The sequence below is a fragment of the Salmo salar genome, chromosome 03 (assembly GCF_965601325.2).
Source record: "Salmo salar chromosome 03, fSalSal1, whole genome shotgun sequence".
Lineage (NCBI taxonomy): Eukaryota > Metazoa > Chordata > Actinopteri > Salmoniformes > Salmonidae > Salmo > Salmo salar.
Window position 1 is genome coordinate 49,449,804 of NC_138293.1, and position 22,374 is coordinate 49,472,177.

Here is a 22,374-nt window from a genome sequence, read left to right on the forward strand (position 1 = left end):
TTTAAAAATAACCTTACTGGGAAATCACACTTTGCAATAATCTGAGCACTGCGCCCAGAAAAATACGCGTTGCGATACAGACTAGACGTCATGTTGGGGAGATCTAAAATCGAAAATACTAAGTAAATAATCCATTACCTTTGATTCTCTTCATCAGATGTCACTTCCAGGTATCACAGGTCCATAACGAATGTAGTTTTGTTCAAAAAAGCTCATCATTTATGTCCAAAAATCTCCGTCTCGTTAGCACATGATGTAAGCCAGCCGGACTTCTCGTCATGAACGAGGGGAAAAAATATATTTCCGTTCGTTCAAACATGTCAAACGTTGTATAGCATAAATCATTAGGGCCTTTTTTAACCAGAACATGAATAATATTCAAGGTGGACGAATGCATACTCTTTTATAACGTATTGGAACGAGGGTACCCAACATGAACTCGCGCGCCAGGTGTCTAATGGGACATCATCGTTCCATGGCTCTTGTTCGGTCAGATCTCCCTCCAGAAGACTCAAAACACTTTGTAAAGGCTGGTGACATCTAGTGGAAGCAATAGGAAGTGCCAAAATATTCCTAAGCCCCTGTGTTTTTCAATGGGATAGGTTTAAAGTCAATACAACACATCAGGTATCCACTTCCTGTCAGAAAATGTCTCAGGGTTTTGCCTGCCAAATGAGTTCTGTTATACTCACAGACACCATTCAAACAGTTTTAGAAACTTTAGAGTGTTTTCTATCCATATATAATAAGTATATGCATATTCTAGTTACTGGGTAGGATTAGTAACCAGATTAAATCGGGTACATTTTTTTTATCCAGACGTGCAAATGCTGCCCCCTAGACCCAACAGGTTAACACTATTCATTATTATAATCACTCTGCAGGAGAGGAGTGGTGAGGGGAAGTGATGAAGTGAAGGACATACATCTACAGTGATTGAAAACAGACCTCAACAAGGGAAACAACTGATTTAACAGGCTGGTTAACTCTGACCTATAGCACCATAACTCTAAATCATCTACAGTGATTGAAAACAGACCCCAACAAGGGAAACAACTGATTTAACAGGCTGGTTAACTCTGACCTATAGCACCATAACTCTAAATCATCTACAGTGATTGAAAACAGACCCCAACAAGGGAAACAACTGATTTAACAGGCTAGTTAACTCTGACCTACAGCACCATAACTAAATCAAGAGTCAGGAGGATGATGTGGATGTGCTCACACACACTACCCTAAGCTTCACAGGTGCAGGGTTGTCAGGATTGCCCTTGAGGAGGGAAAGAAAAATACTCCCCCACACACAGTTTAGATAGACTAGATTCTTAATTTCTTCCTAACAGGGTGAAAGCTGTACTCTCTCACACACTGGGCCTGGAAGTTTGCTTGAGTTACCTTCTAGACTGTGCAGGCTTGGATAAACACTCAGCCAAGCATGAAGTGTGATCTTCACTTAATAACCTACACTTCCCATACTCACTCCCTGACCCACGCCACGTGTGTATCTCTTTCCACTGAGGGGGGAGGGAGAGGGGTACTCTCCTCATTGCTTGGGTTGGAGTGGATGGATGAAGTATGGATTATAAAACACTCATCCAGGCATGAGTGTGATCTAGGATAAGGGTTTGTTTGTGGATTAAGCCTCTCAGTATAATTCTACCAGACTCACATAGTGCACAGTGTTTGACCAGACACCTATCTACATCTAGGAAATCAGGAAATAGGGTGTCATTTGACATTCAACCTTTGAGTGTTGCCCTATAGGAGGTGAACTATTTGAGTGTTGCTCCATTGGACTAAGATCAGAGTGTGTGCTGCTTTAATCTGACCCCCCATCTTCCTGGAGTTAAATCTTGCGAAGAAACATCGGAGGCAGGCTTCCTCTTGCTGCATGATTAGCGTGAACAATAATGGCCAAGTGGTCAAAGTGTTACTGCAGAATATAATGGCATTTTGGGGATGATATAATGGCAGATTATTCAACACAACAGCAGTGAATGGACTGTGAAGAGCCACAGAAAATGAGAGCTAATCTTCTGTATCCTATTTCTCCCTCCTCATCTCTCTTCTTTACTATCTGCCATATGCCACATGCACCTCCCCTCCCTCTACATCCATCTATCATCTTTTCCTCCCTTCTCTCCACTCCACTCCACCCCTTCTATACTCATTCCCTCAGTCAGCCATAGCAGAGGCAGAGCCAGGCTTTTGTGGGCCTCCATTGTATTGCACACACAGAGTTATCCTGCATAGGGCTCCAGTGATTTGCACACACAGAGATATCCTGCATAGGGCTCCAGTGATTTGGGGGTCTGTTTACTGACTCTGGCGGTAATTGATAACAGCTTCCACATTGTTTCCTGTGTGGAACGGACTGCTGGCATCCACAAGCAGCCTGGTCCCTGTGGGTACATAAGGGCACATGCTCAGTACCATGTTCTGGTCCCAGCTGACTGGACCGTTGCTTCCCTCTTTTTCTCCCTCCCTCCTTGCATCCCCTGGGAATGCCTCAATAGAATGCACTCATTCATTTGCTATCTCTAACCAGCACTCTCTCTCTCTCTCTCTCACATGTGCTCTGTTTCACTTTCTCTCTTCCACTCTTCATCTCTTTCTTGCTACCTCACTTGCGTTCACTCTCTTGTGCTTCCTCCCTCCCTCTACCTCTATCTTGCTCTGTACACCAGCCTGGTCCCTGTGGGTACATAAAGGCACATGCTCAGTACCATGTTCATATCTATCTCTCTTGCATTCACTCTCTTGTGCTTCCTCCCTCTCTCTACCTCTATCTTGCTCTGTATACCTCACAAGGATCTCAAAAGAAGGTTCAGTAATGTTTCATAACTTTCTTCATAGCTCTCCATCCGGTTTGTCCTGGAGGGAGAAACACATGCGAATCAGATCTTTCTTTCCCTGATTTGCCAAAGAGCATAGAGATATATCCTTATCACTCTTTCTCTCTCTGGCATACTCCCTTTTGTTATCGGGAGGAAACAGACAAGGGTTGAACGGGCTCATAGTAATAGGAGTAAGATAAAGTTGCCCCTAGACTAAGGTTAGTTTTGTGTTTCCCCAGCTAACTATTAACATTAGGACTTGGAGACAGTAAACTAATCCTAGATCTGTGCCTAAGGGCAACAACTACTCAAACTAAAATTACAGGGAACATGACAAGGAATGTTCAGTGTTAGAGCTCCAGCAGCTGGACAGTGCCAGGGGGCAGAGGGAGTGTGTCAAGCCCGGCCAGGGCAGCCCTTCTCTGGGGAAATGATTGTGCCTGTTCCCCCACTGGCTGTTTGTCTGGATGGAGTGTGTCACCAGCTCCACATGCTGTGTACCCTCTCTCACACACTGTCCACTGTGTCCTCATTTGACTTCACAACCAGACTCAATAATCTCAATAAAATAATATTGATAAACAAATCCCTCATAAAGGAGTATTGACATCTTTAAAAGGGCAATCTGGCGATTGATATATCTATCCTCATAAAGGAGTATTTACATCTTTAAAGGGGCAATCTGGCGATTGATATATCTATCCTCATAAATGCCTCATAAGCTTAGTTCAGTTGTCGTACCCCATCAGAACACGAATTATAAGCTTGTTTTGCTCCTTTGTTTACAAACAATGTAATTGTACATAAACAAATATAGCCTCAAAACATGGTTAAAACGATACTTTTTATAGCATCAATAGTCAGTCCTTGCATCCATTGCTCTGTCTATTCATTTTAGATTGGTTATTTCTCCTGACAACCTCTCCCACAGGTGCACAAGAGCATTACCTTTTGGGTGCTGGACTTCCTGCTGAACACAACATATTCAATTCCAGTCAAAAGTTTGGAAACACCTACTCATTCAAGGGTTTTTCTTTATTTTTACTATTTTCTACATTGTAGAATAATACTGAAGACATCAAAACTATGAAATAACACATACGGAATCATGTAGTAACCAAAAAAGTGTTAAACAAATCAAAATATGTTTTATATTTAGTAGCCACCCTTTGCCTTGAGTTTGAGTTTATTTACATTTTTACAGGGACAGTGCACATTAATAATCAATGTTTCAGTAAAAGTGCCGGTTTTAGCCAGCCGGCTAATTGTCAACTGCAGTCCCTGGGCAGGTTATTAAAAACAATTACAATACAGACAATCAATGAGCAGTGAGCACACACAGAGCAACATAGGACAAGCTAGATGTAGCATACAGACAGAGCAACATAGAACAAGCAAGACATAGCATGCAGACAGAGCAACATAGGACAAAAAGCAACAAGACAAAATCCATAAAAGCAACAAAGTGTTTCCACACCTCACAAGCTACAGACCACAGACAACATGGAAAGTGGCAATACTCAGCTAGGGATTATGCTCACAAATCTGATTGACCTTTAGCCATGTCTTCATGTTTTTTGTGAAAGTGTGAAAGGTGGTGCAGTTATTTGTGTCTGATGGCAGTGTATTCCAGACATGGGAAGCTCTCACAGAGAAAGCAGATTGACTAAAGGTGCTTTTCCTTAAGGGAACTATACAGTCACCTCTCATGGCAGACCTTGTGGATCTGCTGCCATATGTTTGGGTTTTCAGTTTAACAAAAACACTGAGTGGAGGGGGAGCCAGGCCATTTAGGATTTTGAATACAAGACATGCGTCGATGTATTGCACAAGATTTTCCCAACTCAGGAGCTCATGCTTTCTGAGGATGTAACAGTGATGATTGCAATTGGGTTTCCTATCAAGCACTTTGAGAGCCTGTTTGTAGACAGACTGAATGGGTTTTAATGTTGTACAGCAAGCTTGGGCCCAACTAGTCAAGCAGTATGTTAAGTGGGGGAGTATCATAGATTTGAAGTACAGTTTTGCTACCTCTGTAGTCAAACAATTTCGTATAAGTCGTAAAACTAGCTAGGTTGAATTTGGTTATTTGAATTACCTTTTTCACCTGCTTTTTAAAAGAGAGTTTGGAATCAAGTATGATGCCAAGGTACTTAAAATCAGATATCGCCTGGAGCTTCTCCCCTGACACATAGACATCTGCCTCAGTAACATCTGTTGCCTTGATGACAGCTTTGCACACTCTTGGCATTCTCTCAACCAGATTCATGAGGTAGTCACCTGCAATGCATTTCAATGAACAATTGTGCCTTATTAAAAGTTAATTTGTGGAATTTATTTCCTTCTTAATCCATTTGAGCCAATCAGTTGTGTTGTGACAAGGTAGGGGTGGTATACAGAAGATAGCCCTATTTGGTAAAAGACCAAGTCCATATTATGGCAAGAACAGCTCAAATAACCAAAGAGAAATGACAGTCCATCATTACTAAAATAAAGAAAAACCCTGGAATGAGTAGGTGTGTCCAAACTTTTGACTGGTACTGTATATGCAGTGCCTTCAGAAACTGTTCACACTCCTTGACTTTTTTCATATTTTCTTGTGTTACAGCCTGAACATAAAATTTATGAAATTGTTGTGTCACTGGCCTACACATAATACCCCATAATGTCAAAGTGGATTTTGTTTTAAATTATATATATATTTTTTACAAATGAATAATAAATGAAAAGCTGAAATGTCTTGAGTCAGTAAGTATTCAACCCCTTTGTTATGGCAAGTCTAAATAAGTTCAGAAGTAAAAATGTTAGCGAATTCCTCCGGAAGTTTGCGGGGGGTATGCTATGCTAGCATGTGACGTTCAGAACTAGCATACTTCCGGGGAATTTTCTAACAATTTACTAAATTACTCACGATAAACGTTCACAAAAAGCAGAACAATTATTTTAAGAATTATAGATACAGAACTCCTCTATGCACTCGATATGTCCGATTTTAAAATAGCTTTTTGGTGAAAGCACATTTTGCAATATTCTAAGTACATAGCCCAGCCATCACGGGCTAGCTATTTAGACACCCGGCAAGTTTAGCACTCACCAATATCAGATTTACTATTATAAAAGTTTGATTACCTTTTGTTGTCTTCGTCAGAATGCACTCCCAGGACTGCTACTTCAATAACAAATGTTGGTTTGGTCCAAAATAATCCATCGTTATATCCGAATAGCGGCGTTTTGTTCGTGCGTCCCAGATACTATCTGAAATGGTAAATCAGGGTCGTGACAAAAAAAATCTAAATATTCCATTACCGTACTTCGAAGCATGGCAACCGCTGTTTAAAATCAATTTTTATGCCATTTTTCTCGTAAAAAAGCAATAATAATCCGACCGGGAATGTCCATTTAGCTAAACTGAGGAAAGTAAACAAAGCTTTCGGTCGACGCGGGCACGAGCCTGAGTCTCCAGTACTGTAACCAGCCACTACCCAAACGCGCTACTTTGTTTCAGCCAGAGCCTGCAAAGCCACGATTCAGCGTTTTGCCGCCTTCTGAGAGCCTATGGCAGCCGTAGGAAGTGTCACGGGACAGCTAAGATCCTCACTCTTCAATAAACAGAGACAAGAAGAACGACACCTTGTCAGACAGGCCACTTCCTGCATGAAATCTTCTCAGGTTTTTGCCTGCCATATGAGTTCTGTTATACTCACAGACACCATTCAAACAGTTTTAGAAACTTTAGGGTGTTTTCTATCCAAAGCCAATAATTATATGCATATTCTAGTTACTGGGCAGGAGTAGTAACCAGATTAAATCGGGTACGTTTTTTATCCAGCCGTGAAAATACTGCCCCCTAGCCATAACAGGTTAAAACTTCTTAGGGCTAGGCCTATTTTTTCTCAATTTCTGCCTGAATGACATGCCCAAAGTAAACTGCCTTTTGCTCAGGCCCTGAAGACAGGATATGCATATAATTTGTACCATTGGAAAGAAAGCACTTTGAAGTTTGTAGAAATGTTAAAATAATGTAGGAGAATATAACACAATAGATATGGTAGGAGAAAATCCAAAGAAAAACCAAAGGGACACACTCTTGGAAATGTGTGTTCGCGTGCGCCATGAAAACAGTTGCACCTGCTAAAATCGGTTTCCTATTGAACATACTTCTTTCCGTAAGAAATATTATAGTTTGATTACATTTTATGGTATCTGAGGAGTGTATAGAAACTTATTTTTACTTGTTGAAACAAAGTTTAAGGGTAGGTTTTTGGATTCCTTTCTCTACATGTTGAACAAGTGGATTACTCAAATCAATGGCGCCAACTAAACTTACTTTTTGGGATATATAAATAAGGATTTTATCTAACAAAACGACACTGCATGTTATAGCTGTGTCGTGTCTTTGGGGTACCATTAAACTGAAGACATGTTTATCAATTAACTCCCTGTAATTGTTATCACGCGACTAAACTGATTAATCGTTTAACTATAATTAACTAGGAGATCGGGGCACCAAGGAAAATATTCCGATTACAAAGTTATAATTTTCCTAATATAACTTTCCTATATTATAACATTATATATTATATTATATTATAGTATAGGCCAATTATCTTCTGGTTTAAATGGTGTATTTTACCTCGCGTCCAGTCTCATTCCAAACGTCGTAAATTGTTGTATCTGCACGAACCCAGTCTTTACTAAATCATCCATACATCAATTGTCTTAAAATCATTTATTTACTAAACTAAGTAATTCACAGAAAGCATACGAACAGTAATTATCGTCACAAAGAATTGGTAGAGGAATGTGCCCTAGTGGGCTAAACAGGCATGGCGGCCTGTTGAACAAAGGGTCATAAACGGTCAGCTGAGGAGACACAGAGTTCATTAATATTAACAATTGATATGCTAAGTCTTTGTACATGAACGCTCACTCATTCGGGAACAACTGCAGTCAATATATATTTACGCTCAGTGTGTCGTCGGGATCCTTGTTGAAGAGTCGTTCTGTTGGAAAGTTCTCTCTCTCTCTCTCTCTCTCTCGGTTAGAATGGATCTTTCAAAGCGACATTCATTAATGTCGTTATAGAATGGATGTTTCGTTGGTCTTCGCGTTCAATGATATAATTTCTAGCTGCAGACTATTAATTAATATCAAAGACTTGTTCTTATTCTGTCGGTATCAATAGTGTAAAAGTTAACCACGTGGTATAGTTCACTTTCAGTATAGGAATTGGATGGTCAAACCTATTGGCCAACTCGTAATGGAGTGGAGGCCTGGTCTGAAGAAAGTAAATCAGGGTGGGGTTTTATAGTGAACATAGAACAGGCTTGTCACATGACGCCTGGTCCTGTCTGTGTCCCTGGGGGGCGTGCCGATGACTGATTTAATCTTTGAACATAAATACATTCTATCACATTAACCTGTTAGGGCTAGGGGGCAGCATTGACACGGCTGGATAAAAAACATACCCGATTTAATCTGGTTACCACTCCTACCCAGTAACTAGAATATGCATATACTTATTACATATGGATAGAAAACACCCTAAATTTTCTAAAACTGTTTGAATGGTGTCTGTGAGTATAACAGAACTCAAATGGCAGGTCAAAACCTGAGAGATTCCTTTACAGGAAGTGGCCTGTCTGACCATTTGTTGAACTTCTTTTCCATCTCTATCATTTACTAAGGATCTCTGCTCTAACGTGACACTTCCCACGTCGTCCATAGGCTCTCAGAGCCCGGGAAAAAACAGAATGTCGTCATTCCAGCCCCAGGCTGAAACACATTATCGCCTTTCTCAAGTGGCCCATCAAGAGACACTGGCTTATGCGCGTGACCCCGACCGCCCCCGCCTTTGGGATTTTTTCCTCTGTTTGCCGAAAAGGAGATTCCCTGTCGGAATATTATCGCTTTTCTACGAGAAAAGTGTCGTAAAAATTGATTTTAAACAGCGGTTGACATGCTTCGAAGTACGGTAATGGAATACTTAGAATTTTATTGTCACGAATTGCGCCAAGCGCGTGACACTTCTTTACTATTTCGGATAGTGTCTGGAACGCACGAACAAAACGCCGCTATTCGGATATAACGATGGATTATTTTGTACCAAACCAACATTTGTTATTGAAGTAGCAGTCCTGGCTGTGTATTCTGACGAAGACAACAAAAGGTAATGAAATTTTTATAATAGTAAATATGATTATGGTGAGTGCTAAACTTGCCGGGTGTCTAAATAGCGAGCCCGTGATGCCTGGGCTATGTACTTAGAATATTGCAAAATGTGCTTTCACCAAAAAGCTATTTTAAAATCGGACATATCGAGTGCATAGAGGAGGTCTGTATCTATAATTCTTAAAATAATTGTTATGCTTTTTGTGAACGTTTATCGTGAGTAATTTAGTAAAATGTTAGCGAATTCCCCGGAAGTTTGCGGGGGGTATGCTAGTTCTGAACGTCACATGCTAATGTAAAAAGCTGGTTTTTGATATAAATATGAACTTGATTGAACAAAACATGCATGTATTGTATAACATAATGTCCTAGGGTTGTCATCTGATGAAGATCATCAAAGGTGAGTGCTGCATTTAGCTGTCTTCTGGGTTTTGGTGACATTATATGCTGGCTTGAAAAATGGGTGTCTGATTATTTCTGGCTTGGTACTCTGCTGACATAATCTAATGTTTTGCTTTCGTTGTAAAGCCTTTTTGAAATCGGACAGTGTGGTTAGATTAACGAGAGTCTTGTCTTTAAATGGCTGTAAAATAGTCATATGTTTGAGAAATTTAAGTAATAGGATTTTTAACGTTTTGAAAATCGCGCCACAGGATAGCAGTGGCTGTTACGTAGGTGGGACGAATTCGTCCCGCCTAGCCTAGAGAGGTTAACATCAGTACACAGCATCTTAATGTATCACAAATAGCTTTATCCTTATTAATACATTCTATACAACCATTTGGATGCAAGTCCGGTAGCTGAGGCTATTATATAAACAGTTTTATGGTAATATGGCTATATCGTCTCTTCTGACTATCACAAAATTGTACCAAGCGGACCAGTTCGTAGCTGGATTCTTCACCAATCTTCCATACCTTCTCCAGAACATACATGTCATTCGGTTCCCCAATTCTGTGAGTTGGAAGAATTTCCTGTGTCTCTCTAACAACCATGTGGCAAGAGATTCTCCTCTAGAATTTTACAACCCTTCACACAGGGCCTGGGTGGGGAGAGGTAGGTTGGGGGATGGTGCAAGGGGGAGGGGGTCAACTTTCCTCCCTGTACTCAAAGAGGGTAACGTCATGACAGCTGGGACCCTTTGGATGACAAATCAGAGGAAGATTTTCAAAACGTAAGTGAATATTTAAAAGTTATTTGTGAATGTATGAATCCTGTGCCAGTGGAAAAATATTTTGATGTGGGGCGCCATCCTCGAACAATCGCATGGCATGTTTTCGCTGTAATAGCTACTGGAAATCGGACAGTGCAGTTAGATTAACAAGAATTTAAGCTTTCAGCCGATTTAAATGTTTAATATCCATAATAGTTATGATTATTTATTTGAATTGCGCACCCTCCAGTTTCACCGGAAGTTGTCCCGCTAGTAGGAGGCCTATCCCATACAGGTTTTACAACAGTTATAGAGTTTATTGGCTGTAATAAGAAAAACTGAGAATGTACTAACCTAAATGACAGAGTGAAAAGAAGGAAGCCTGTACAGAATAAAAATATTCCAAAACATGCATCCTGTTTGCAATAAGGACCTAAAATACAGCTGCAAAGAAATTAACTTTATGTCCCGAATACAAAGCGTTATGTTTGGGGCAAATCCAACACATCACATTACTGAGTATCACTCTTCATATTTTCAAGCATGGTGGTGGCTGCATCATGTTATGATATGCTTGTCATTGGCAAGGACTAGGGAGTTTTTGGGATAAAAAGAACTGGACTCGAGCTAAGCACAGGCAAAGTCCTAGAGGAAAACCTGCTTCTATCTGCTTTCCAACACTGGGAGATAAATTTACCTTTCAGCAGGAAAATAACCTAAAACACAAGGCCAAATATACACTGGAGATGCTTACCAAGACAACATTCAATGTGCCTAGTTACAGTTTTGTCTTAAATTGTTTTGAAAATCTATGGAAAGACTTGAAAATGGCTGTCTAACAATGATCAACAACCAACTTGATAGAGCTTTAAGAATTAAAAAAATTGCAAATATTGTACACTCCAGGTGTGCAAAGCACTTAATGACGTACCCAGAAAGACTCACAGCTGTTATCACTGGGAAAGGTGATTCTAACATTTATTAACTTCATGTCCGTCACAGTTTTCATCAAGATGAATTGTCAGATCAAACAGCAGATCTCTTTGATTTGTCCGAGTTTAAAAGTAAAACATTTGCCGCCATCCACTTCCTTATGTCTGAAACACAGTCTTCCAGGGTAGCCAATTTTAGGGATTCACCATGTTTCATCAAAATGTACAGCTGTGTGTCGTCTGCATAACAGTGAAAGTTGACATTGTGTTTGACATCACCAAGAGGAATGACATCACCAAGAGGAATATATAGTGAAAACAATAGTGGTCCTAAAATGGAACCTTGAGGGACACTTAAACTAACAATTGATTTGTCAGAGGACAAACTGTCCACAGAGACAAACTGTCAGATAAGATCTAAACCAGACAATAACTTGTCCCTGTAGATCAATTAGGGTTTCAAATCTCTCCAAAAGAATGTGGTGATCGATGGTGTCAAAAGCGGCACTAAGGTCTAGGAGCATGAGGACAGATGCAGAGCCTTGGTCTGGTTCCATTAAAAGGACATTTACCACCTTCACGGGTGCAGTCTCAGTACAATGATGGGGTCTAAGATCAAGAGAGTGAGAGAGAGATGGGAGAACTGTGGCCCCATCCAACAATACTCCAAGACAGGGCCAACCAGGCAGGATATAACCCCACTCACTTTGCCAAAGCACACTGCCCACACCACTAGAAGGATATCAACAGACCACCAACTTACTTCCCTGAGACAACAAGGCTGAGTATATCCCATGAAGATAGACTACAAAGATGGGAGAATTTGGGAAGGTTGAAGACCAGGCAGGCTGCAGCTTTCTGGATAAGTTGCTGGGGTTTGATGGCACAAGCTGGGAGTTGCAGTGAGATAAATAGACAAACAGCCTAGTAAATGAGGTCAAGCTTATGTCCTGCCTTCTGAGTGGGAGGGGACTAGGAAAGGGTCCAAAGGAGGGGAAAGAGAGAGTTGGAAAGAACCCTTTCCTGCTGTCAATGACCAAAAGTGCCCTCTTTGGCCTCATGGGTGGAATGATATTAATATTTTTTATAATTTCATAATTAATAGAAAAAAAAGTTTTAAACCAACGAAAATCCAATGTTTCTATGTCAAACAGTTTTGTTATATTTCAGTCTTCTGTGATGTATATAAAGTATAATATTGGATGCAAACTCAAAACACTTTTTCCAAGGCACTGGCCGGTGCGCCTGGCACTTACCAATACATGGTCGGACAGTAGACGACTGAGACTGAGAAATGAGAATTATTATCTTTCCAGTGTTTTCCATATTGACTGTATTATAGTGTATTGTGTATCTGTATGCTGGCTTCACAAAACTTATTTACAAGTAAATGGACAATAAAGTATATCACCTTGTCTTGAAAAGCTTTTTAACAAAACTCTGCCATGTTGACTGCTTTGTTAATGTTTTAACTGCCGATTGTCACTTTAACGAAGAGAGTTGAGCCAGAAGAAAGAGAGAAAGTAATGTATAGATAGAAAGAGGAACAAAAAAGGAGAGAGCGGAATGGAAAAGAAAACAGACCAGCGGTCAATTGGGCTCCCAAGTGCCGCAGTGGTCTAAGGCACTGCATCTCAGTGCTAGAGGTGTCACTACAGACCCTGGTTCGATTCCAGGCTGTATCACAACGGGCTGAGATTGGATGTCCCATAGGGATGCTGACTGGTCTTGGGAAAAGGGAAATTTGGTATGAAATGAACAATTGAGAGAAGTCCCATACTGCTATAGTACCTCATGTTGAACTTCCTTACATATCTTCAGTTCTGACTTTTGACCACCTCCTAAGAATAACCTCTGTCTGGTGATTGGTCCTTTCATTACGTTGACTGAAGGTGAACGTCGCCAACTCCTCCTGTCAAATTAACCAATGACAAATGTGTCTCCTAAACCTCTTTGGGTCTAACTAGGCCTGGTTTTCTGTTACCTTCACTCATTTGTCTTACTCCACACCTAGACACACACAAGAGGTATGGGCCACTTTTCTCATTATTAAATCGCCATTGAGCTCTCTCCCTTCTGAGAGATGGAGATTTATAATGAGTGAGAAGTTCAATAGGGCCTCCATTACATTAGGTTAGAGAGCACTGTGGCGACCGTAACTCAATATAAATGGACAACCTGTCTACATAATTATCTGAGAAAGGCCACAGAGGGCTGGAAAACTAGGTCATTACTACTTATCACGTTTCAAGGTAAGACCCAGATGCAGACAACGTCAAATTAACAACAGTTTAATAATCAAACAGGGGCACGCAAAAGACAGGTCAAGGACAGGTAGGGGTCAATAATCCAGATAGGTGGGGCAAAGGTACCGGATGGCAGGCAGGCTCAGGGTAGGCAGAGGTCAGTAATCCAGATACGTGGGGCAAAAGTACAGGACGGCAGGCAGGCTCAGGGTCAGGGCATGCAGAAAAGGTCAAACCTGGAAAACTAGAGAACAGGAACAATCACGAGACATGAACAGAGGGGAAAAACCTCTGGTAGATTTGATGAAACTAAACAAACTGGCAACAGACAAACAGAGAACACAGGTATAAATACACCGGGGATAATGGGGAAGATGGGCGACACCTGGAGAGGGGTGGAGAAAATCACAAAGACAGGTGAAACAGATTAGGGTGTGACAATTCTCCTGTCTTGTCTTTGATGGATCAACCTAACCTTGGACATGAGCTGGAGAGAGGGAAAGGGAGCTGATCCAGGCAGTTGCTGCTATGTTAGACTAGTCTTTAAAGTTGATGTGGCAGTAAAGTACACATTGAGTTAGAGTGGTGAGGCACTTGACCTGTAAACAATGTTCTTATAGTAGATGCCCTTTTACAGAAGAGGGGAAAGAGACAGAGAGAGTTAGAGAGAGGGAGATATAGAGAGAGTGATAGAGGGAGACAGATGTGTAAACTCCAGGAGCTGGGAAAGCAGTGGCTAAACTAACAGTTAATAATAAGGTCAGAGGTCAAATTGCTGATGGTCAGGACAGGACCCTGCTGGTCCCCAAACCAGGGGCTAGGAGGGGGTCTAGGAGGTTACAAGAGGTCAACTTTATTTCTAGGGGAGACTGTCAGTATGTCTTAATGCTCTGAGACTTGGGGCGGTTGTGGGGTATATTGAAGAGTGGAGGTTGCCATTACATGATCTACAAAAAACATCAAAGTATCTCCTTCATTTGGCAATGTTTCAACATTTCCAAGGTGATCATTGGTTTACCTTTTTGAAGTTATTTTAGAGGACACAAGGGACTACACAGGAGGGAAAGAGAAGGAGCAGAAGGAGTGAGCAGACAGGTCAAACAGAAGGGAATGATCGAGGGAATAAAGAAGATGAAGCAGTGGAGGAAAACGCAGAAGCAAGCTAACAGGAGTCTGTGGAGTTATGTTCTCTGTCACCATAAATAAATCATTCTGGAATTCCCAGCCTCCAGACTTCCAGCTGCGAGTTTGACACGTGGGAGCAGGTCATCTGGAAGTGACAGGAAGGTGTGAAGCAAACATCCTGGAAGGACCTCAGATTACAGGCAGAAGTAAAAGTGATTAGTCTTTACAGATCAAATGGAAGGAGATTCAGTAAACTGAGCGACTACTGTGCTTTATATCTCTCCCTCTGTGGCGCTTAGCAAGATATGAGTACAATAAAAATGAAAAGTACCTGTACTAGAAGATTAAAGGTATATTTAACCTCTATGGGTTAGGTGGGACGCTTGTCCCACCTACTCAACAGCCAGTTGAATCCCGTGGCGCGTTATTCAAATACCTTAGAAATGCTATTACTTCAATTTCTCAAACATATGACTATTTTACACCATTTTAAAGACAAGACTCTCGTTAATCTAACCACACAGTCCGATTTCAAAAAGGCTTTACAACGAAAGCAAAACATTAGATTATGTCAGCAGAGTACCCAGCCAGAAATAATCAGACACCCATTTTTCAAGCTAGCATATAATGTCACATAAACCCAAAACACAGCTAAATGCAGCACTAACCTTTGATGATCTTCATCAGATGACACCCCTAGGACATTATGTTATACAATACATGCGTGTTTTGTTCATTCAAGTTCATATTTATATCAAAAACCAGCTTTTTACATTAGCATGTGACTAGCATGTGACTAGAATTCCCACCGAACACTTCCGGTGAATTTACTAAATTACTCACGATAAACGTTCACAAAAAGCATAACAATTATTTTAAGAATTATAGATACAGAACTCCTCTATGCACTCGCTATGTCCGATTTTAAAATAGCTTTTCGGTGAAAGCACATTTTGCAATATTCTCAGTAGATAGCCTGGCATCACAGGGCTAGCTATTTAGACACCCAGCAAGTTTAGCACTCACCAAAGTCAGATTTACTATAAGAAAAATGTTATTACCTTTGCTGTTCTTCATCAGAATGCACTCCCAGGACTTCTACTTCAATAACAAATGTTGGTTTGGTCCCAAATAATCCATAGTTATATCCAAATAGCGGCGTTTCGTTCGTGCGTTCAAGACACTATCCGAATGGTAAAGAAGGGTGACGAGCACGACGCATTTCGTGACAAAACAATTCTAAATATTCCATTACCGTACTTCGAAGCATGTCAACCGCTGTTTAAAATCAATTTTTATGCCATTTTTCTCGTAAAAAAGCGATAATATTCCGACCGCGAGTGGTGGTTTTTGTTCAAAGAGAGAGAAAATAAAACATCTCGTGCCCTCGTGCACGAGCCCCAGTCTGATGGTCCTCTGACAGGCCACTATCCAAACGCGCTAATGTGTTTCAGCCAGGGGCTGCCTCGATATCATTCAGCTTTTTCCCGGGTTCTGAGAGCCTATGGGAGCTGTAGGAAGTGTCACGTTACAGCAAAGATCCTCAGTCTTCAATAAATAGAGCCAAGATTAACAAGAACTTGTCAGACAGGCCACTTCCTGTAAGGAATCTTCTCAGGTTTTTGCCTGCCATATGAGTTCTGTTATACTCACAGACACCATTCAAACAGTTTTAGAAACTTTAGGGTGTTTTCTATCCAAAGCCAATAATTATATGCATATTCTAGTTACTGGGCAGGAGTAGTAACCAGATAAAATCTGGTACGTTTTTTTATCCGGCCGTGTAAATACTGCCCCCTATCCGCAACAGGTTAACTTGTATCGCTCCTCCTCATATCTTTCTCATGTTTTTCTCTCTTTTGATCTCTGTATCCTATACTGCTCTCTCTCTGTCCTCTCATAACAAAACTCTACTCTAACCATCTCCTCTCCTTTTTCGTGTTTCCATCCTTTCTCTCTCTCCTTGGCTTTCTCTCTCTCCCCTCTCCCTCCTTCTCTCATGTCACACATGTTCTGTGATGAATTAGCCAGGGTTGTGTGTTGTTGGCCTCCTATTGGGTTGCTGTCTGATTGAAAGACCCCCAGAAACAGGCTGGATTCATAGGCACCATAAACACACAAAGACATAATTGTATCCTTATTTTGTCATTGTCGTTAGTCACCTAAAAGCAAGCACATTATTATGTTTATCCTCCTCTCAATGACTTATTCTGGGATAACCTCCAATATGACAAATTTCGATTTCATGGTCCACATACAGGAAAGAAAGCACAAATGCACAGACACATGCAAACACACATACATGGATGCACACACGCATGTACACATGGATTGTGACTAGTTCCACGTGTCACAGCTACAAAAATAGTTGGGTGTGTCAGAAACATTGATTTTATTTATTTGTGGGGGTGTTGGGTGAAGTCAGACAAGAGTTTGGGAACTGTAAGGGGTGCGTACTGGCGGTAGAGAAGTCAGGCGCAGGAGAGCAAAAACTGATTTACAAAGGCGCAGTTTAATAATAAAAACCACCGTTAACAGAACAATAAATCAAATGGGTACAAAACCTGTCACATACCAGCATAACGTGCACAAGCACTTACAACAAACAATTCCGGACAAGGACATGGGGGGAACAGAGGGTTAAATACACAACATGTAATGATGGAATTGAAACCAGGTGTGTGGGAAGACAAGACAAAACAAATGGAAAATGAAAGGTGGATCGGCAATGGCTAGAAGACCGGTGACGTCGACCACCGAACGTCGCCTGAACAAGGAGATGGACCGACTTCGGAGGAAGTCGTGACAGTACCCCCCCCCCTTGACGTGCGGCTCCAGCAGTGCGCTGACACTGGCCTCGGGGACAACCCGGAGGGAGAGGCGCAGGGCGATCCGAACAAAGACGGTGGAACTCTTGCAGCATTAAAGGGTCCAACACGTCCTCGACCGGAACCCAGCACCTTTCCTCCGGACCGTACCCCTCCCACTCCACGAGATACTGAAGGCCCCTCGCCCGACGCCTCGAATCCAGTATGGAGCGAACGGAGTGCGACGGGACCCCCTCGATGTCCAGAGGAGGTGGAGAAACCTCACGCACCTCAGACTCCTGGAGCGGGCCAGCCACCACCGGCCTGAGGAGAGACACATGGAACGAGGGGTTAATACGGTAATCGGGGGGAAGCTGTAACCTATAACATACCTCGTTCACTCTCCTCAGGACTTTAACCTCTCTAGGCTAGGCGGGACGAATTCGTCCCACCTACGTAACAGCCACGGCTATCCTGTGGCGCGATTTTCAAAACCTTAAAAATCCTATTACTTCAATTTCTCAAACATATGACTATTTTACAGCCATTTAAAGATAAGACTCTCGTTAATCTAACCACACTGTCCGATTTCAAAAAGGCTTTACAACGAAAGCAAAACATTAGATTATGTCAGCAGAGTACCAAGCCAGAAATAATCAGACACCCATTTTTCAAGCCAGCATATAATGTCACCAAAACCCAGAAGACAGCTAAATGCAGCACTCACCTTTGATGATCTTCATCAGATGACAACCCTAGGACATTATGTTATACAATACATCAAATCAAATCAAATTTATTTTTATATAGCCCTTCGTACATCAGCTGATATTCTCAAAGTGCTGTACAGAAACCCAGCCTAAAACCCCAAACAGCAAGCAAAGCATGTGAAAGAAGCACGGTGGCTAGGAAAAACTCCCTAGGAAAAACTCCCTAGAAAGGCCAAAAACCTAGGAAGAAACCTAGAGAGGAACCAGGCTATGAGGGGTGGCCAGTCCTCTTCTGGCTGTGCAGGGTGGATATTAAAACAGAACATGGTCAAAATGTTAAAATGTTAAAATGTTCATAAATGACCAGCATGGTCAAATAATAATAATCATAGTAGTTGTCGAGGGTGCAACAAGCACGTCCGGTGAACAGGTCAGGGTTCCATAGCCGCAGGCAGAACAGTTGAAACTGGAGCAGCAGCACGGCCAGGTGGACTGGGGACAGCAAGGAGTCATCATACCAGGTAGTCCTGAGGCATGGTCCTAGGGCTCAGGTCCTCCGAGAGAAAGACAGAAAGAGAGAAAGAGAGAATTAGAGAGAGCATATTTAAATACACACAGGACACCGGATAAGACAAGAGAAATACTCCAGATGTAACAGACTGACCCTAGCCCCCCGACACATAAACTACTGCAGCATAAATACTGGAGGCTGAGACAGGAGGGATCAGAAGACACTGTGGCCCCATCCGATGATACCCCCGGACAGGGCCAAACAGGCAGGATATAACCCCACCCACTTTGCCAAAGCACAGCCCCCACACCACTAGAGGGATGTCTCCAACCACCAACTTACCGTCCTAAGACAAGGCCGAGTATAGCCCACAACGATCTCTGCCATGGCACAACCCAAGGGGGGGGGGGGGGGGGGGGGGGGGCGCCAACCCAGACAGGAAGACCACGTCAGTGACTCAACCCACTCAAGTGACGCACCCCTCCCATGGACGGCATGGAAGAACACCAGTAGGCCAGTGACTCAGCCTCTGTAAAAGGGTTAGAGGCAGAGAATCCCAGTGGAAAGAGGGGAACCGGCAAGGCAGAGACAGCAAGGGCGGTTCGTTGCTCCAGCCTTTCCGTTCACCTTCACACTCCTGGGCCAGACTATACTTAATCATAGGACCTACTGAAGAGATAAGTCTTCAGTAAAGACTTAAAGGTTGAGACTGAGTCTGCGTCTCTCACATTGGTAGGCAGACCATTCCATAAAAATGGAGCTCTATAGGAGAAAGCCCTACCTCCAGCCCTACATGCATGTTTTGTTCAATCAAGTTCATATTTATATCAAAAACCAGCTTTTTACATTAGCATGTGACGTTCAGAACTAGCATACCCCCCGCAAACTTCCGGGGAATTCGCTAACATTTTACTAAATTACTCACGATAAACGTTCACAAAAAGCATAACAATTATTTTAAGAATTATAGATACAGACCTCCTCTATGCACTCGATATGTCCGATTTTAAAATAGCTTTTTGGTGAAAGCACATTTTGCAATATTCTAAGTACATAGCCCAGGCATCACGGGCTCGCTATTTAGACACCCGGCAAGTTTAGCACTCACCATAATCATATTTACTATTATAAAAATGTCATTACCTTTTGTTGTCTTCGTCAGAATACACACCCAGGACAGCTACTTCAATAACAAATGTTGGTTTGGTCCAAAATAATCCATCGTTATATCCGAATAGCGCCGTTTTGTTTGTGCGTTCCAGACACTATCCGAAATAGTAAAGAAGTGTCACGCGCTTGGCGCAAATTCGTGACAATAAAATTCTAAGTATTCCATGACCGTACTTCGAAGCATGTCAACCGCTGTTTAAAATCAATTTTTACGACATTTTTCTCGTAGAAAAGCGATAATATTCCGACAGGGAATCTCCTTTTCGGCAAACAGAGGAAAAAATCCCAAAGGCGGGGGCGGTCGGGGTCACGCGCATAAGCTAGTGTCTCTTGATGGGCCACTTGAGAAAGGCGATAATGTGTTTCAGCCTGGGGCTGGAATGACGACATTCTGTTTTTTCCCGGGCTCTGAGCGCCTATGGACGACGTGGGAAGTGTCACGTTAGAGCAGAGATCCTTAGTAAATGATAGAGATGGAAAAGAAGTTCAACAAATGGTCAGACAGGCCACTTCCTGTAAAGGAATCTCTCAGGTTTTGACCTGCCATTTGAGTTCTGTTATACTCACAGACACCATTCAAACAGTTTTAGAAAATGTAGGGTGTTTTCTATCCATATGTAATAAGTATATGCATATTCTAGTTACTGAGTAGGAGTGGTAACCAGATTAAATCGGGTATGTTTTTTATCCAGCCGTGTCAATGCTGCCCCCTAGCCCTAACAGGTTAATGGCCCCACAAATCGCTGACCCAGCTTCCGGCAGAGCAGGCGGAGGGGCAGTTTTCGGGTCGAGAGCCAGATCCGGTCCCCCGGTGCGAACACTGGGGCCTCACTGCGGTGGCGGTCTGCGTTCTCTTTTTGGCGCAGCACGGCCTGTTGAAGGTGAACACGGACAGGTTCCCATGTCTCCTCCGTGCGCCTGAACCAGTCGTCCACCGCAGGAGCCTCGGTCTGACTGATGCCAAGGCGCCAGAACAGGCCGGTACCCCAGTATGCACTGGAAGGGAGAGAAGTTAGTGGAGGAGTGGCGAAGCGAGTTCTGTGCCATCTCGGCCCAGGGCACGAACGCCGCCCACTCCCCCGGCCGGTCTTGGCAAAACCTGCCCACATCCTGGTTTACTCTCTCCACCTGCCCATTACTCTCGGGGTGAAACCCTGAAGTAAGGCTGATCGAGACCCCCAGACGTTCCATGAACGCCTTCCAGACCCAAGACGTGAATTGGGGATCTCGATCAGACACTATATCCTCAGGCACCCCGTAGTGCCGGAAGACGTGCGTAAACAAGGCCTCCGCAGTCTGTAGGGCTGTAGGGAGACCGGGCAGAGGAAGGAGACAACAGGACTTAGAACCGATCCACAACGACCAGGATCGCGGTGTTACCCTGTGAGGGGGGAGATCGGTTAGAAAATCCACCGACAGGTGCGACCACGGCCGTTGTGGAATGGGTAAGGGCTGTAGCTTCCCTCTGGGCAGGTGCCTAGGAGCCTTACACTGGGTGCACACCGAGCAGGAGGAAACATAAACCCTCACGTCCTTAGCCAAGGTAGGCCACCAGTACCTCCTGCTCAAACAGCGCACTGTCCAACCGATCCCAGGATGACCAGAGGAGGGTGACGTGTGGGCCCAATAGATCAACCGGTCACAAACAGCAGACGGGACATACAGACACCCAGCGGGACAGTGGACGGGAGTGGCCTCTGCACGTAATGCCTGCTCAATGTCCGTGTCCAGCTCCCACACTACCGGCGCCACCAGGCAGGAGGAGGGGAGTATGGGAGTGGGATCCATGGGCCGCTCCTCTGTGTCATACAGCCGGGACAATCCGTCTGCCTTCATGTTCTGGGAGCCTAGTCCGTAGGAAAGGGTAAACACAAAACAGGTGAAAAACATGGCCCACGTTGCCTGGCGATGGTTCAACCTCCTCGCTGCCCGGATGTACTCCAGATTGCGGTGGTCAGTCCAGATGAGGAAAGGGTGTTTAGCCCCCTCAAGCCAATGTCTCCACGCCTTCAAAGCCTTGACGACAGCCAACAGCTCCCGGTCCCCCACATCATAGTTTCGCTCCGCCGGGCTGAGCTTCTTCGAGAAGAAGGCATAGGGGCGGAGCTTTCGTGGCGTACCCGAGCGTTGAGAGAGCACAGCTCCTATCCCAGACTCGGACGCGTCCACCTCCACTATGAACGCCAACGAGGAATCCGGATGGGCTAGCACGGGAGCCGAGGTAAACAGAGCCCTCAGGTGACCAAAAGCCCTGTCATCCTCAGCCGACCACTGCAAACGCACCAGTCCCCCCTTCAGCAGTGAGGTAATGGGAGCCGCTACCTGACCAAAACCCTGGATAAACCTCCGGTAGTAATTGGCAAACCCTAAGAACCGCTACACCGCCTTTACCATGGTGGGAGTCGGCCAATTAGGCACGGCTGAAATGCGGTCACTGTCCATCTCCACCCCTGAGGTGGAAATACGGTACCCTAGAAAGGAGACGGACAACTGGATGAACAGGCACTTCTCAGCCTTGACGTACAGGTCATGCTCCAACAGGCGACCAAGCACCCTGCGCACCAGGGACACATGCGACGCGTGTAGCGGAGTATATCAGAATGTCATCAATATACACCACTACACCCTGCCCGTGCAGGTCCCTGAAAATCTTGTCTACAAAGGATTGGAAGACTGATGGCGCATTCATCAACCAGTACGGCATGACAT